The 19,148-nt window shown below is 36.8% G+C and overlaps 1 pseudogene; it reads right to left on the minus strand.

The window, feature by feature from the left end:
• Positions 1–234: 234 nt before the first annotated feature.
• On the minus strand, positions 235–729 carry LOC150015160 (BOS complex subunit TMEM147 pseudogene; annotated as a pseudogene).
• Between the last annotated feature and the right edge of the window lie 18,419 nt (positions 730–19,148).

Raw genomic sequence — 19,148 nt, forward strand, 5'->3', positions numbered from 1 at the left:
ACTTCTCAGCCTTTATTCCCAACCCAGATGCCTCCTAAATACCTGATTCAGACTAATATCCTTCTCTACTACCTAGTAGATAGTTCCATCTGATTTTAACTTAACACTTTAAACACATAATCTAGCTCCATATGCCTGTAGCTCCTTTTATTTATTTTTAACTTTTCAAATACTGTTTCCTTCACTGCAACTTGGAGATAAGGAAAAGGTATGTGATTGCCTGGGGCACCAAGACTAGGAGTGCATGGTGACAACAGTGAGATACAAGATGAGTACTGAGGTCCAGTAGCCTCCTTACTACTGCTTGGGCCAGAAGTGCGCTCCAGTTGCCCCAGGAAAATGTTGGAGGAAGGTCTCCATGACAAAGGACATATAGACCCTGGGAAGTTTTGTAAAGGTCATAGTGTATTGCAATCCACACCTGGGCAGATGTGACAATGTAATAAACCAGATTGATGTTGGAGTGAATTCTCTTCTGGATGTATTTCCAGTCAAACTCAATGCTCCAAGTTCCGTACCAGAGGGGGATGCAGGGGGACGTAAAGAGCTCTGTGGGAGCCCAGCCCAAGGCCACAGCCATGGTCTTGAGCTCCCCTTTGCTAGCACTCTGGGACATGCCAAGGTTTAGGCCTACTAGGTCTGTCATGTCCATGCTGGCCTTCATGAACGCCCAGTGAAGTCACAGATGCTGCCTCCCCAAGTGGGGAAGGAAGTGGCCAGTAATAACATGTTGTACAGTCATATGAAGACATAAGTGGCTCCAGGCTGGATGCACTTCCAGAAGGCATTGTACTCAGGCAGGACATTGCACTTTCAGGTGGTGAAGTAGGGAAGTAGGCCAGGGATAAGCCGTTCCTGAAGTGAAACAAGGTCACGGTGCTGCCCACTACCTGCCTAAGTGCAGGTCTCTGCCTTGCTTATCTAGTGACCCTGCCTCCACCATGGCCCATGTGACCCTCTTCCTTTCATGTCTTATTTCAGTGAATGGCATCTTCATCTACTCAGTTGCCCAAGACAGAAATTGGGGGCTTTCAAAGTCATCTCTATGTGTATGGTACCATGATAGATATTGAGAGTGCAATGTTGATTAAGATGCAGGTCCTGTTCTTTATTTAGTAGGTTCTATCTAGTCAGGGAAATCAACCAAAATTTATAATTTCACATTATTGGGGTCAATGATAAGAATGATATAGGGAAAAAAATTCTTTTAAATTGGATTAGAAATTTATTGAAAGAAAATTTTTGCTGAGTATTAAAGAATGAATCTTGATGTTGCAAAGCAGGAAGAATATATAAAGCAAAGAGAGCAATCAAAGCAAAGACACAGATGAATTACAAAGCTTAATGATTGAAGTGCAGTATGAGCCATTTGCATAACAATATTTTTATAACACAGTAAATTCAATGTTTATGGCAGTAAGGGTAGACATAAAGTTGTATGGGCAAATATGGACAAGGCCATAGAGAGCCTTGCATAACATGCCAAGAAGCCTGGGGCAATGGGAACCACTGAATCATTTTAAGCAGAGGAATCTTGATTTTAGAGCCACCATTTTATTGGTTTTGGGGAAGATCCAGTACAAAATAGGAAAGAATGAAGTGAGGAAAATTAGAAAGCTGATGCCCCAGATCAGAAAATGAGCGTCTGACTTGTATCTGTGAAAATAAAAATAGACATCAGGTAGTTTAAATGCAATGTAATCAGGAGAAAATTCTGATTATCAAATGATTGAGTACATGGTGAGTGATGAAGAGGAAGGAGTTTGAAGGGCTGATTTTGGCTATGGAGATTGAAGAAACTCGTGTATTACTACCTAAGAGGACAATGAAACTTTTTGGAGATGAGTCCTGGTTAGGGTGTGCTGATTTAAAAATGACTGTAAGACAGCCCACACCCTGTGTATATAGCAGTCAGATGAATAGGCAAATCTGAAACAGAGGTAAAGAGAAATGATTGTCAAGATGGAAACCTAAGAGAAAATCTGGATTTAAATAAAATAGAACCCTATGAAGGATATAAATAAAAAATTTACAATTCATATGGAGAACCAGGAAAGGGACTAGAACATTTCATTACTCTTTCCGAAGCCAGTAGAGCTAAATCCTACAAATAAGTTCACCAAGATGTAGGTTGACACATGCCTATTGAGTCTAGGATTAGAATTTGCAGATGAGTAGTTTTAGTTGTGGGATATTAATGGAAGCTAAATAATAATAGATTGATTACATAAAACAGTGCAGAAAAATTAATATAGACTATTCATTTAAGACTCTTGGTTGATAAGACATTACATGAATTTGAGTTTTGGTTAAGAAGGATTCCTATATTGAGCATTCCCTCACTTATCGCAGGTATTATGTTCTAGAGCCTCCCGTGATAGATGAAAATCCACAAAGTAGGAACCTTACATTTATTTTAGTATTTATATATATTTTAAGGCTTTATAAACCCTTCCCACACACTCATAAACCATTCCCAGTCTCTTATTAACCTTTTCCACTCCCTTATTAACTTTTTCCACACTTTTATAAACACTACTTATGTTCTTAAACATATTCTACACTCTTAAACCTACGTGACTTTAACAACATACATATACAGTACCACAAAATCCCGCGATATAGCAAAAAATCCATGATAAATAATTAAATATAATATTTTTAAAAATCCCGCGATACAGTGAGGCCACGATAAGTGAACCATGACATAGAGAGGGACTACCGTAGATGAGAAAATCTCATTAGGTCAAGTAACTTGTAAAAGAACACGTGATTGTGTTATACACAAAGTCCAAACTTTGATTCTCAAAACAATTATTGTTTTAAATAGAATGGATGGCTCAACATCAATGAGATAAATAACAAGGTAATCAATAAGATTATCACTCTTATATTTCCTCCTTTTCCCACTATATCATAGTTCCTTGTAGCTGTAGTTGAACTTTGTTTTAGAACAATAATTATGGCAACAAAGGAAAGGTTGGAATGAAGAGGAGAAACACTGAAGGCAGCCAAAAGGAGTTAAAGGAAGAAATGTCAAAGTTAACTTCAGGTTCTGTAGCTTGGTTGACTGAATTAATGGTGATGCTGTTAAAAGGAAAAGGCTGCCCCAGAATAGGAGCTACATGTTGGGAAAGGCAGGAAAAGGGGTGTATTTGAGAAGTTCGTGGCATTGAAATTTTACAGTTCCTTGGCATTTGCTACTCTTGATATTATTAACATATATGATGATGCTTTTGAGAATTCAGTAACACTTGACTAATTTTTCATTAATGAAATAAACTTATACATACATTGTTGCATAAACTAAAATATAAACAAAAAACTAAATTTTACCAAAAACTTGCTAATTGGGAACAACTTAGCTGGTTATTGATATCATTTGTTAAGATTTTAAGTAGTGGATGGTCCTGAAGAGAAAGGTTACAAATGAAGTTTTTTTTTAATTTAATAATTTTATTGTATTTTTTTATTACCATTAGTCCCCTTATACTCCCCTCTACTCTAAAATCACCACACTGTGGTCCATGTCCATGAGTCCTTTTTCCTTTTTGCTCAATCCCTCCAACCCCTAACCGCTCCCCCACTAGCTGTCATATGCTCTCCATCTATGAGTCTGTCTCTATTTTTCTTGTTGTTCAGTTTGTTAATTAGAGTCCACATATGAGTGAAATCATATGGTAGACAACAAGAAGAAATAAAAGGCATCCAAATTGGAAAGGAAGAAGTAAAACTGTTTTTGTTTGCAGGTGACATGATACTATACATAGAGAACCTCGAAGATTCCACCAAGAAACTACTAGATCTGATTAATGAATTCAGCAAAGTATCAGGATACAAAATTAATATCCAGATATCAGTTGCATTTTATATGCCAATAATGAACTAACAGAAAGGGAAATTTTAAAAAATCCCATTTACAATTGCTTCAAAAAGAATAAAATACCTAGGAGTAAATCTAACCAAAGATGTAAAAAACCTGTACTCAGAAAATAATAAGAAACTGAAGAAAGAAACAAAAGATACAAATAAGTGGAAGCACATACCATGTTCCTGGATAGGAAGAGTTAACATCATTAAAATGTCCATACTACCCAAAGCAATCTGTAGATTGAATGCAATCCCTATCAAGAATCCAATGGCATATTTCACAGAACTAGAACGAATATTTCAAATATTTATATGGGACCATAAAAGGCCCTGAGTAGCAATAACAATCCCGAGAAAGAAGAACAAAGTTGGAAGAATCACTCTACCTAATATCAAACTATACTATAAGGCCATAGGAATCAAAACAGCCTCATACTGGCATAAAAACATACACAGAAATCAATGGAACAAAGTAGACAACCCAGAAATAAACTGACACCTTTATAGTCAATTAATATTCAACAAAGTAAACACATACAATAGGCTAAAGACAGTTTATTCAATAAATGGTTTGGGGAAAATTAGACAGATGCATGCAGAAAAATGAAACTAGACTACCTTCTTACACCACACACACAAAAAATTCAAAATCCTAGAAGAAAACATAGACAGCAAAATCTTGGGCATTGTTCATAGTAACAATTATCAAATATACCTCCTATGTAAGGAAAACAAAAGAAAAAATAAACAAATGGGACTACATCAAACTAAAACAATTTTGCACAGCAGAAGAAATAATGAACAAAATAAAAAGACAACCCAGAGAATGAAAAAACATATTCATCAGTATAACTGATAAGGGATTGATATCCAAAGTTTGAAGTATTTACAAAACTCAATATCAAAAAAACAAACAATCCAATTAAAATGGGAAAAGAACCTAAATAGACACTTCTCCAAAGAGGACATACAGATGGCTAATAGACATATGAAAAAATATTCATTGTCACTAATCATCGGAGAAATGCAAATTAAAAACCACAATGAGATACCATCTCACACCTGTCAGAATGGCCATCATCAATAAATCAACAAACAAGTGCCAGTGAGGATCAGGAGAAAGGGGAACCCTAGTGCACTGTTGGTGGGAATGCAGACTGGTGCAGCCACTGTGGAAAACAGTATGGAGATACCTCAAAACATTAAAAATGGATCTGTCTTTTGACCCAGCATTCCCACCTCTGGAAATTTATCTCAAGGAACCCAAAACTCTAATTCAAAAGAACATAAGCAGCCTTATGCTCATTGCAGTATTATTTGCAATCGCCAAGATATGGAAGCTGCCCAATAATCCAACAACAGATGAGTGGAAAAACAACTATGGGACATTTACACAATGAAATACTAGTTGGCTGTAAAAAAGAAGAAAGTTTTACCCTTTGTGACAATATGGATGGACCTGGAGAACTTTATTCTGAATGAAGTGTTTTTCGTACACATTTTTCCAAAGAGAAATTTGTAGAAAGTAATTAATGGCTTGGTTGAGGCCACTGGGAAAAGGTGTATGTTGCCTAGTTTTTCTAGTGAAAACCTTGTTTTTTTATCTAGATAGAGAATCTTACTATTTTTATATTCATGTTTATCAGGGTCTAGCTATGACATCAAATTCATTACCTGAAATTATTCTAGGTGGCAAAGGAAAATTTGCAGGAAAAAAACAAACAAAAAATGACAAATACATGAAACCATATAATTTGAATACACTACAGTATTCCCTCACTTATCATGAGTATTATGTTCTAGACCCCCCATGATAGGTGCAAATTCATGAAGTAGGAACCTGACATTTATTTTAGTATGTATTCCATCAATACACAGAAGTTAATTTTAGAGTTTATACCCATTCCTTTTGAATCCTGAACCTTAAAATATTTATTCATTTAAACTCTTTTATCTAAAAGATTGAATAGTGGGAGAAAAAGGAAAGATATACAATGCCATTTAATTAAAATAATAAAAAAATTAATATCTCCAAATTCATGTCAGTAAATTCATTAATAGGTGCTTCAGAAATCACAAAATAACACACAACTAACTTTAATCAGGGAAATGGCATTTGAGAACATGGTTTAAACATCTTAGAAATGAGTTTGAATAAGTGCCAATGTTTTTATTGTTTGCAAAGTGTTTATACATCCTTATGTATATGTCAGTGTTTATGTATCCACACTTCTTACCTTTATTTCTTCTACCCTTAATGATTAAGTTCAAAGCAGTGGCAGGAATCATTTGTAAGTCAAAAGTCTGAGTTTAATATTTTTTACCTATGCATTTGTTCTTCTGATAATCTTCCTTAAAAATTGCTATGTGAGCTACCTGTAAAGAAAGGGTCAGTATTAATTACAGCAGGTTTAGCTTTCCTGCTTATTGCATGAGACACGAGGAGAATAGCACTCTCCTATCTTTGTGCTTCTGCATTATGTTAATGATTGTCAGGAAGGCAGTGTGCCAGGAAGACTACCCAGCCACCTACTTCTGCCAGAGGTATCTGCATTTTAATCCGAAATATCTATGTTTAAACTCAGTCCCAGAAGAGACTCAAATGAGTCTACACTGTATTATGAAATGCTCCCTTGTGCCAGTGAGTGGATTTCCATACTTGGTGCAGTCAGACACACTCCAGTTCTACAGCAAGTGTGCCTTAAAGAGATGCTTCTGTACTTCGTTTCTCACTGGATGTAGCTTTGGCAATGGTCCAGTGAGACTGAGCAAGTGCTCTCAAATTAGGCACGGACTGGTGATAATTGCTAATTATTGAATGTCAATGGGTGAGAAGAGAAAAATCCATGTAATGGCAAAGAAATGGTATGTAAAAGTGTCAACCACACTGTCTTAGTATTCTTTCCATCAACCCTTATAAATAAAGGACAAATTCAATTAGGCTAAGTAGATGGTTATTTAACAATAGTCAATAAAATATTTCTTTACTGTATAGTAACTAAGGCTTACATTTAATCACAGCTTAGTATATTCCAATGTTAATACCAGAGCAGTAGTTTGTTTTCATAGCTTGATCTAAACAGCACTTTATGTTGACACTTCTATTGCGTATTTAATGAATTCATATCAAATATGCATGGCAAATAAATACTATGTTACTGTTAAACCTTTATTTCTTCCCTGCTCTCTTGATCTTTTCAAGTGAAGTAAAGCTCTTTTCACAATATATTTCTTCTCTCATAAAAATGCATATCACAACATTGTAACTAAATCTTATTTGAATATTTTTTGCCAGACAGAAACAAGAAATTTAGATAATTGTAAGTGCAGAATTGCTGCTGTTTTAAAATGCAGCACAGAGCTCTCCCTCAGTTTGCCTCCAAGCAGCCAGGCTACTGAGAAGTACCCTTCCGACAGAAAGGATTAAGGCTTCCTGAAAGTCCTTAATCTGCTGCCAGTATGGAAAAGCAATGTAGCAATGCATATGATGCCACCAATCTCTTAGTTTTGAATGTATGAGAAAATATAGAAAATGGGGTCGCAGTGTGGCTCCATATCTGGGAGTGAGAGCAAGGCACTGTTAATCTCTCCCAAGAACAAAGTAATACTGGAGGCCAGACATTGAATTGCTTGTGTGTGCCTTCAGTTATGACATTGATACAAAATAGTCTTATAAGTGACTTGGATAATTGGTGGTCCTTAAATCTATTTAATTAACACTGAAGCACAAGCAGAAGCTGAACAGTGGAAAGAAACGAATGCATCATGTACAATGTATGGCTCCCCGATATCTGGCAAAATCACGTTAGATTGTGATGGTCCCATAAGTGTCACTTCCACTGAGGGAACCATCCCCAGGTTTTTAGAACTAACCTGTGTTTCAGCTAAACAGAAAACAAAATAGTGATTTTTTAAATTTTCTCTTCAAACAAATATGGACATAAAAACTGCTATGTAGTGTTTGTCTTGCCCAGACAGAGTGTGCGATGTGTAAGGGATTTCCTAGTAATTAAATTTTGAAAAGAATATGAATCCCTTTATTTATACTGGGTAACTTTGACACCAGAAATAACAAATGTTTGATTCTTTAGCTCAATGGACTTTAAAATAAATGCTTATTTTTGTTCATCTCCAGCTTTGGGTATTTTTTGAAATGCAACTTTAAAGCTAGCCCTCCTTGTAATTCACTATGGGATGTCTTTATACACCACTGACAGTAATACAACTCATTTTGGGTGATTAACTTAACCCCCAGTATTGCAAGTGTCGTGCTACATTAGCATATCTTTCAAGGAATAGTTGCAGCGTGAGAAAATTGCCTGTAGGATTATTTGCAACTAGAAACCTGTGAAATGTAAAATAAAATTGAAGACTATAAAGTAAAACATCAAAGCTACCTAAAATATTAATAGCCAGCACTCTAAAAAGTAATTTAGAAGATTTCATGAGGTAGTGAAAATTATTTATTTAAAAAACAGAGTTAAAAAATACAGATAAGAATTCAGAACAAACAACAGACAACAGAAATTCATTTTGTTCATATTATAAAAAGAATTAAAAGGATAATGAAGACTGATCAGTTGAGAAGATGTAAAGTTTAATATTTGATCATCCTGAACTTAAAAATATAATAATGTAAAGCTGACATTTTGTCTACTACAAAATTGAAGGGAAAATATATTATATCCTTAGTAAAATATTATAGTGGATCCAAAGAGCATTTTCAAGCCCACCCTGGAAATTTACTTCACTGGAGCATTTGTTCTTTAACTTGCCCTATAACATTTGCTTGTGGTGCAGGAGTTGTTTGATGGGCTATTTCTTAGGCACTTTTAAGGTAAAAAGCCAATTCTTGGGTAGTGTCATTCTCACGTCGCTTTTGTCTTAAATAACACAATAAATGTATTTTGTTTTTCTTAAAGTAAAGAATTGGTTTTATGGGCAAAATGCATGGATTCTTGAGTCATGCATATTTGGGTTCAGATCTTGCGCCTGACACTTACCAGCAGTGTGACCTTGGGTTAAGTTATTTCACATTGTTAACTCTTAGTTTACTCATTGTAAATAGGTAATAAAATCTACCCCAATGTGTTGTCAAAGGTTCCATGAAATAACACTAAAAAAATATCAGAATATTGTTTGGTAAGTAGCAAACATTCAAGAAACAAATTCATCATTCAAGATAGAGGTGTGAGAGATAATGCAGGGTACCTAAATTTGTTGTGCCTCATTTAGGTAATGCTTACCTAATACAGAACAAATAATTTAAAATGGAATATTTTATGAAAGCAGATCATGTTTTCAAATATTTCAATATGTCTGATGCAGGGTAAGCTCAGAGTAGAAGAGCAAAGTTAAAGGAAGATTAGAGCAAGTGAGCATATTAAAGAAGGAAACAAGAAAAACAAAAAGAAGGAAGAAAAGGTAGAAAAAAGGGCTTCCGGCCAAGATGGAGGCATAGACAGACATGCTGTGTTTCCCTCCACAACAAAAAGGAATACAACTACCTCAAAACTACGAACAACCAGAAGTTCCAGAAAAATCAAACTGCATGGAAGTCCAGCAAATGATCTAAAGAAGAAATACTCATCCAGACAGGTAGGAGGGACAGAGCCAGGGCAGAGAGGATGTGGTGTGGTGGCGGTAGCAGCACCAGCATCAGCAGTGGCAGGCTATTAAAAAGTGCAGTCGCACATTTTAAAAAGTCAGGAGGGACATCTGGGGAGCGTTCCCAGCTCCTCACTGGACCTCACAGCTCACGGTCACAGCACCAGGTAAAATCAAGCCTCATTGCTTCTGACTGTGCAGACCAGTAGGGGTTGGAGTGGAGGCAGAAACTGCTGGTCTCAGCAGAGTCCACTTGTTTAAAGGGCCCCCATGGTCCTAAAACATCCACAGTCCCACCCACTATGGGAACAATGGCCAGGGCAGCAGCTAGAGGGGCACCAGTCCCATATGGAAGTGGGAGAAGTGCCTGGAAAAGGGGCGAGTGCTGGGCAGGCGGCATTGTTCCCTCTCAGATTCCTATCCCACATACAGTGCCACAATGTGGTGAAATGGGTCGCCCTGTACTGATGAAACCCTAAGGCTCTGCCCCTTACAACATAACAGGAGGGGCAGCTCTACCTGGGATGCAGAGGCAAACAAAGACAGGAGCTGGTCAGAATGAGAAGAGAGAGAAGTATGGTCCATAAGGGGGAATGGCTCAAGGTTCCAGTGGGAGAACTAAGTGACGAGGAGATAGCCAACCTAACAGGTGAGGAGATAGACAACCTAACAGATGCAGAATTCAGAACACTGGTGATAAAGATGCTCACAGGCTTGACAGATATGCTTGAGTATGGCAAACGCATAAGAGAAGAAGTGAAGGCTATGCTAAGTGAAACAAAGGAAAATCCACACAAAACCAATGGTGAAGGGAAAGAAACGGGGGTTCAAATCAATGATTTTGAACATAAGAAAGAAAAACACTGTCAACCACTGCAGAATGAGGAAGCAAGAATTTTTAAAAATGAGAAACACTTCTCACGTTTTGCGAAGGAGATGGACATACAGGTTCGAAAAGCACGAAGGATTCTGGGTAAGCTGGACCCAGAGGGGACCACACCAGAACACATCATGATTGAAATGCCAAAGGTGAAAAATAAAGACAGAGTCCTGGGGGCAGTAAGAGAGAGGCAGAGAGTTGCCTACAGGGGGGTGCCTATAGGACTATCAGCTGATTTCTCAGAGGACACTTTGCAGACAGGAGGGGACCGGCAAGTAGTATTCAATGTGATGAAAAGCAACCTACAACCAAGGCTTCTTTAACCAGCAAAGCTATCATTTAGAATGGAAGGGCAGATGAAGTGCTTCCCAGATAAGGTGAAGCTAAAGGAGTTCATCATCACCAACCCATTATTATATGAAATGTCAAAGGGACTTACTTAAGAAAAAGAAGATCAAAACTATGAACACTAAAATGGCAACAAACTCACAACTATCAATAACTGAATCTAAAAAGAAAATCCAACTAAGCAAACCAGAATAGGAACAGAGTCATGAGTATGGGGATCATTTGCAGGGTTATCAGCTGGGAGGGGAAGAAATGGGGAAATGGTGCAGGGATTAAGAAGCATAATCAGTTGGTACAAAACAGATGGGGGCTGTTAAGAATAATACAGGAAAGGGTGAAGCCAAAGAACTTATATGCACAATCCATGGACATGAACTAAGGGGGGTGGGATTGCTGGAAGGAATGGGGGTACTGGGCAGAGGGGAGCAAAGAGGAAAAAATTGGAACTACTGTAACAACATAATCAATAAAATATACTTTAAAAAAATCTAAAAGAAACATCTCAGAACAAAGATAATTAAGATAATCATAATGCTGCTAACACTATGTTATAAACAATGACTATATGCCAGTTCTGTACTAGGCATTATAGTTTTGGTTTTAGTTTAGTTTTTTTTTTTTTTTCTTGACTTTTGAACGAAGGGCTTATTAGCATTAACAAGTAGGAAAATAGGTTCAGGAATATCACGTAACTTGTCCAAGATACACAATATTTAGAATATTGGGAGTTTAGGAAATATAGGGTAAATTATTTTTAAACCATAGATATTTAATGAGATGATGTATATGATTTGAAGAAACCAGAATATAATCATAGGAAAAATCACTGTGAAAGTCATTGTAAAGTTGAAAATAAACCATATAAAGTTATTGAATTATGGGAGAAGTTTTGTGATTACAAAATATATATTTATAATTTCATACATATCATCCATATCATGTGTATATGCTATAAAATTTTTCAAGTTATTTTTATAGTACAAGGAGGCACATATTTAGTTTAATTGTATGCATATAGTCAGAATTATTTAACATTAATTGAGCATTAGAAGCATACCACTTACCTAACATGTTGAGGAATTGATAAAATGGAGAACATAATATCTTTTTTGATACTTTGGCATCAACATCTAGTGTTTAGTAGGTAGTCTTTAGTAGACTGTATTCTGTTCTTGACATTGTACTAGGACTTTGTAGACACAAAGAAAGAGAATTTCTGGTTGGTATTCTCTCTTAAATATTATAACAAAATTTTAAGAAAGAAAATAACTATTTTTTATATTTATCTATTGTTTACATTTTTAAAATTTAATCTTTATTGTATTTTTTCCATTACCATTAGTCCCCTTCATTCCCCCCCCCCAGTAGTCACCACACTGATGTGCACGTCCATGAGTCCTTTTTCCTTTTTGCTCAATCCCTCCACTTCCTAACTTCCTCCCCGCCACTAGCTGTAATCTGTTCTCCATCTCTGAGTTTGTCTCCATTTCACTTGTTAGTTCAGTTTGTTCATTAGGCTCCACATATGAGTGAAATTAAATGGCATTTATCTTTCTCTGACTGGTTTATTTCACTTAGCATAATTTTTCCTCATCCTTGCCCTTGACTATCACCAATAAATCAATAAACAAGTGCTGGAGAGGATGTGGAGAAAGGGGAACCCTTTTGCCCTGTTGGTGGAAATGCAGTCTGGTGTAGCCACTGTGGAAAGCTGTATGCAGATATCTCAAAACATTAAAAAATGATTTGCCTTTTTAACCCAGCTATCCCACTTCTGGGAATATATCTGAAGGAACCAAAAAAATCTAATTAAGAAGAACATAAGCATCATTGTAGCATCACTTACAATGCCAAGATATGGAAGCAGCTCAAGTTTCATCAATAGATGAGTGGATAAAACAACTATGGGACATTTACACATTGGAATTCTACTAGGTCATGAAATAGAAGAAAGTTTTACCTTTTGTGACAGTATGGATGGACTTGGAGAACATTATGCTAAGTGAAATAAACCAGTCAGAAAAAGACAAATGCCATTTGATTTCACTCATATGTGGGATATAATGAACGAATTAAACTATCATGGCAAATAGGGGCAGACTCATAGATAGAGAGCAGATCACAGCTGTTGGGGAGAGGTTAGTGGGTGGAGGGATTGAGCAAAAGAAAAAGGACTCATCAACATGGACCACAGTGTGGACACTGCTGAGGATGAGGGGTATAGGGGACTAATGGTAATGGAAAAGATAAAATAAACATTAAATAAAAAAAGAATACATAGCTAAATATTAACAAATTACTAAGGACAGAATGTGGGCTGGCATTACAGTGGAAAGCCCCTGGGGACTTTAGATATTATAATATTCTCACACTCTTGAAAGAAATGCCTAATCCCACAAAGCACTAATAGGGATGATGGGAAGAGTTTTGAGACAGGTTTTTTTTTTTTTTTTTACTTATGTTTTCTTGATTATGCTGTTACAGTTGTCCCAATTTCTTTTCCCTCTGCTCCCCTCCACCCAGTGACCCCCCTCCCTCTACTTGCCCCCTCCCTTAGTAAATGCCCACTGGTTGTGCATATAGTTCTTCTCAACATCTTCCTGTCTACTCCACTGCATCCTACTATGCTTCTTAATTCCTGCATTATCTCCCTCCTTTTCCCCATTTCCCCCTCCCCACTGACCTTCCCCAATACGTTCCCCGTACCTATAATTCTTTTCCCACTCTCGTTGCCTACTTAGTTTGCCTCTGTTTCGATTCCCTAGCTTCTGCTGTTGGTTGTTGTGATACAGTTTTCATTTTAATGTTCATAGTTTTGATCCTCCTTCTTCTAAATAAGTCCCTTTAACATCTCATATAACAGTGGTTTGGATCTGGTGACCTCCTTCAGTTTTACTTTGTCCTGGAAGCACTTTCTCTGCCCTTCTATTCTGAGTGATAGCTTCTCTGGATAGAGTAATCATGGTTATAGGTTTTTGCTTTTCATTACTTTGAATATTTCTTGCCTGTTCCTTCTTGCCTGGAGTCTCCTTTGAGAAATCAGCTGATAGTCTAATTGGGACCTCTTTGTCATAATTCTCTTCTTCTCTCTTGCTGCTTTTTAGATTCTCTCTTTAACCTGAATTTTTGACATTTTGATTATAATGTGTCTTGGTGTGGTTCTCCCTGGGTCCAGCTTTTTTGGAACTCTCTGTGCTTCCTGGACCTGCAAGTCTATTTCCTTCCCCAAGTTAGGGAAGTTCTGCTTCATTATTTTTTCACATAAATTTTCAATTTCTACTTCTTATTCACCTTCTGACAACCCTATAATTCAGATGTTGGCTTGCTTATAGCTGTCCCATGGGTTTCTGAGCCTCTCCTCATTTTCCTCACTTTTTGTTTCCTCTTTCTGCAGTGGTTGACTATTTGTTCATTCCCTATGTTCAGATTTGTTGATTTGATCCCTGGTCTTCCCTCACCACTTGTTTCGTATGTGTTTTTGTTCATTTTAGCAGGACTAGCCTTCATTCCTTCCCTGTCTTGATTAAGATCCTTTGTTATTTCTGTAAACTGTCTTATAACTATAGCTCTGAACTGAGCCTCATAAAGATTATCTATCATTAAATCATATATTTGCTTTCTGGTCAGCTGCATGATTGGGATCTCCATTATGATCCCTGCCATCCTGACAGTTTTCATTTACCTTTCCTTCTTTGGTGGGGCTGTCACACCTTCCACACTATAGGGGACAGAGCTCCATGCACTTGTCACAACCGAGTGGCCCTTCTCATTACGCTGTGGAGTTTTCTGTGGGAGCGGGGGTCCAGGATGGATTCCTGCTGTTCGCTCTCCACTGAGAGATCGGTAGCCTCCTCCTCCGTCCCCACGCCCTCTGGGCCTCACAGTTTGAGGCAATGGGGGTCTGCCTTCCCCAGCATTGGAATCACAAGCTGATGGGTCTGGTCTGCAGCCAGGGATGCTCCCCAGGCACTTCTCACCTCCCCTTGAATACGGGTGTCTGTGCTTACTGCAGTCCCACCGCCTGTCACTACAGCTGCCGCCACCAGCACAGCTTGACCTCTCTGCCCCAGCTTTGCCCCTCCTACCCATCCAGATGAGCACCACTTCTTTATAACTTCATACGTTGGACTTCCATGTAGCTTTATTTTCTGGAACTTCTGGTTATTTCTGGTTTTGCAGTAGTTGTAGTCCTTCTTAGTTGTGGAGGGAGATGGAGCATGTCAGTCTAGGTCTCCATCTTGGCCAGAAGTTGAGACATGTTTTTCATGGTGCTCCTTATTAGGAGGAAAGAACAGCCACTACCAAAACTTCCTCCAGAACGATTTTTTTCTGTTTCCCTGTTATAGCGAAAAGCTTGAAGGTAGGTGGCAGTGAATACTCTTATAATCCTCTGGCTGCCTTCAAGATGATCACTTTGTATTTCATTTTCAGTGTGTTAAAAGATACATACCCTACAGTGGAATAAGATAATAATTGCAGCAGACTTCTCATCAGAAACCATTAAGAAGACAAATGAATAACATCTTTAGAATGCTGAAAGGAAAAAAAAATGTCAACCCAGAATTCTATGCCTGGCAAAATAGCTTCTAAAAGTGGAGGATAGATAAATTCTTTCTCAGACACACAAAAGTGGAGGGAATTCGTTCTCATGAGACCAACACTACAGAGAATTTTTAAGAGGATTTTTCAGGCAAAAAAGATGATATCAATAAGAAAAAATGAAAAGTGTTAAAAAATGAATAAAATGAAATTTATATCTTTTTCTAATGATACTCTAAAAGACACCAATTGTTAAATCATAGATAGAAATACTATAATGTGTATTTGGTGTATGTATTTGAAAAATATGATAATGGTGTAAAGAATGCAAGAGAGGAATAGAGATGCATTCTTATAAAATCCTAACACTACACCTGAAGTAGTATATTATTTGAAGGTAGATTCACATAGTTTTAAAATGTATTTAGAAAAATCCTATGGCAAACACCAAAACATTTTTAAAACAATATAAATAAAAATTCAATAGATGAGATATAATGGAATCATAAAAATTGATCAGTTAACTAAAGATAAAGTAAAAAAAAAAAAAAAAAAAAAAAAAAAGGTAGCGCCCTGGCTGCTGTGGCTCAGTGGATTGAGCATCGGCCTGCAAGCCAAGCCCTGGTTCGATTTCCAGTCAGGGCACATTACTAGGTAGCACGTCAGGCCCCCAGTAGGGGGCTCAAGTGAGAGCAACCACACAGTGATGTTTCTCTCCCTCTCTCCTTTCCCCTCTTTCTAAAAGTAAAAACAAACAAACAAACAAATAAATAAATAATTTTTAAAAAGTAGAAAAAGAAATGAAGGACAACATGACCCAGTCATTCTAACTCTAGGCAGTTATTGAAGCAAAATAAAAATGTATGTGCATAGAAACATTTGTCTACAAATTTTTATAACTGTTTTAATTGTAATAGCAGCAACATTGAAACACTCCAAATACCTACAAACAGTTGAATGGATAAGCAAATTGTGTTATATCCATAATGGAATATTACTCAGCTATCAAAAGGAATAAACCTTTGGATTTTATATATATAACATGGGTGAATCCCTGTTAGGTGGTAATGAGTTAAAGAAATCAGTCACAAAAGGAGTATGTTTTTATTTGTATAAAATTCTAGAAAAGTCAGACTAATCTATAATGGCATGGGTGGATATGGTGTGGGAGATTATATGCAGTGGGAAAACATTTTGGGAATGTAGGATGTTTATTTTCATAAATGAACATATGTCAGAGCTTTAGTTGTATCCATTAAATATGTGTAGTTTGTTGTATGTCAATAATACCTGAATTAAGCTGTTGAGAAAATATGTTTTAGGCAGACATTATTGCAGTTTCTGATTTATAACAACTGTATTTTAATTTCCTTTCAATTTTACTGTCATTCCATAAATTTATTTTTCTAGTTTTCTTAAGATGGCAATGTCTTCCCTTAGAAAATTCTTTCTCTTCCTTCCTTCCTTTCTTCCTTCCTTCCTTCCTTCCTTCCTTCCTTCCTTCCTTCCTTCCTTTCTTTCTTTTTTTCTTTCTTTCTCTCTTTTTTTTAGCCGTTGTTATACAAGTTACTCTGGTGCCAGATTCACAGTAGATATTTAATAAATACTTTTAAACTTCCTTTACTTGTTTTCCCTTTTATTTTTGAAATAGAACAAAAAATACATTTATTTGTTTCAATTAGCATTTTTATGACAAAATTAATAAGTTTAGCAGTTCTGTCAATACAGTTGTCTCACCTATTATCTGTAAGAATATGAATCACATAACATTCTGATTGAGATAATTGCTATTGAAATAGAGTGTGTATAGGATTTGTAATTTCTTGCAGAAAACTTATTCACACTTTTGATCAAAATTCCATTATACTATTCCAAATTATCTTTTCAAAAACAAATTATAAAACAAAATACTTTTCTTTAATGGAAAGTCATCCTGTAAAAGGGTTTTTTTCATGAATAGTGGTATTTCATTTCAATTTGTGGCTGTTATTTGTAAAGAAATTATTGAGTGGCCTTATTTCTCTACAGGATTTACTAAAACAAACTTGATGACATGAGCGCAGAAGGTATAAAGCCATTGGGTCTACATTCCAACTAATGGGTAATTGTTAAAAAGGCTAGTCTCTGTCGTTCCTTTTCTGGGTAGGTTTGGTAGCTTCAATACCACCTCCACAAATGACTCACTCCACCTTGCATGTGGCATAACCACGGGCTCTAAAATCAACACACACCCCAGGTGAGGAAAAATGGACTCTCTTCTCACATTGCAAGAAATAGCCTTCTTAGAGAAATTACTACAATCATAGCAGAACTGCTATTTTTCTAAGGAATAAAAAACAAAAAAACATGTGGATCGTTGGGAGTCTGGAGTTTAGAATGAGTGATGTGAAATGGCAACTGCAAGATACAGAAAAGGCTTTCCTTAGCATCACATTGTTGAATGGAGACCTTGATTAGTACAGATGGCTCAGAAAAATGTGTATTCAGTTCAGAAAATAGTGTTTTCTGGGGGCTCTGTACTTTACACACTGAGATCACAGATGTTTAATGTGCATTGAGATATTCTTGATGAGCTTTGTCCTTACTACTTCATTTGCTTATTTATTAGAGATAACTATTAATTAGAGAAGTAGACGCATATTTGATAACAGAAAGACATATTCCATTATACTTAAAGAGAAATCTTCATCCAGAAAGCAGAGAGCTTAAGGGAAAGCTTGACTAGGTTGGGAATACCCCAGACAGAGGTTGAAGAGAGAGACTTCAGGCTGTGTTCACAGGTCACGGACCTTTGGATGAGTGAGGAATCACTCAAAACCCTCTTCTATACCTTATTCAAAATATATCAATGGACTTAATGTGAATAAATCAACTATATTCCTCTGCTCTAGATGATCATAAATAGAAAATCAAAGAATTAAAGTCAGATGGCTATAAAGGATTTACAGAAGGCATGGAGTTTGCCTCCAAGCATAGGATGGTACCTAAGTCTAACAAGGCAGGTAATGAATATTCTTAAAGGTTTTACTGGTTGTTCACACTGTTCAAATGAATACCCAACTACCGTTTATTAAAAGAAAGAGCTTTTTCCCCCTACTGATATCAGTGGCCGAATCATTCTAACTAAAATATGTTAAATATCAGAAGCCATCAATGCTCTCATAGAAGTTCATATTTTTGCACTTCATAGTAACATTAGACAGTGTGATTTAAAATTGACTTTCAAATCACTTTTCTGTGCACTTACAGGACAGATTTTTTAAAGGTACTTTTTACCTTTATTTTTCTCCATGTCCACAAGCAGATGTAGCTGGGCTCTTTTTGACTCTTTTTTACTTTTAATTTTCCCCCTCTATTTTAATCCTGGGGTCATGATTTGGAGTTTAAAAAAGTCTAGTATAATGGAGTGAATCCTGGACTCCTGAGAGCTGTCAGAGTAAAGGAGAAGCAAGTCAGCAGTCCAAGGTAGAGTGGCAGAGGCTGTGATGGAGTCATGTGCAGCAAATCACTTATTCATCACTTATTGATTCTTATTGCAGAGCGAGGAAAAGTCATGTGGAAGTGATTTGGCTAAGAGAAAGGAGATAGGGAAAGGTGAAGGGGTGGTGGTGTTTCTCAGAGGAAACAGCATGAGCACAGTTGTGAAGCTGTTAAATAGAACAGTCCACTTAGTGCTCAGCAATCAGTTTGTCATTACTGAAGTTTAAAGGGGGGAGCATGGAGAACCATAAGATAAGCCAGGAGAACTTGGCATTGGTCAGGACATGAAAGGACAGATCATGAAGGAGAGGTTTTTGGATACTACTGTGGGCATGATATTAAATCTTAATCTTTCTGGATACTCTTTCATTTCATGAGAGTAATGCAAGAATTCACTAGCAGGAGGTTTGGAAGGGCTAGAGGA

The sequence above is a fragment of the Furipterus horrens genome, unplaced genomic scaffold (assembly GCF_987537825.1).
Source record: "Furipterus horrens unplaced genomic scaffold, mFurHor1.1.pri manual_scaffold_3, whole genome shotgun sequence".
Lineage (NCBI taxonomy): Eukaryota > Metazoa > Chordata > Mammalia > Chiroptera > Furipteridae > Furipterus > Furipterus horrens.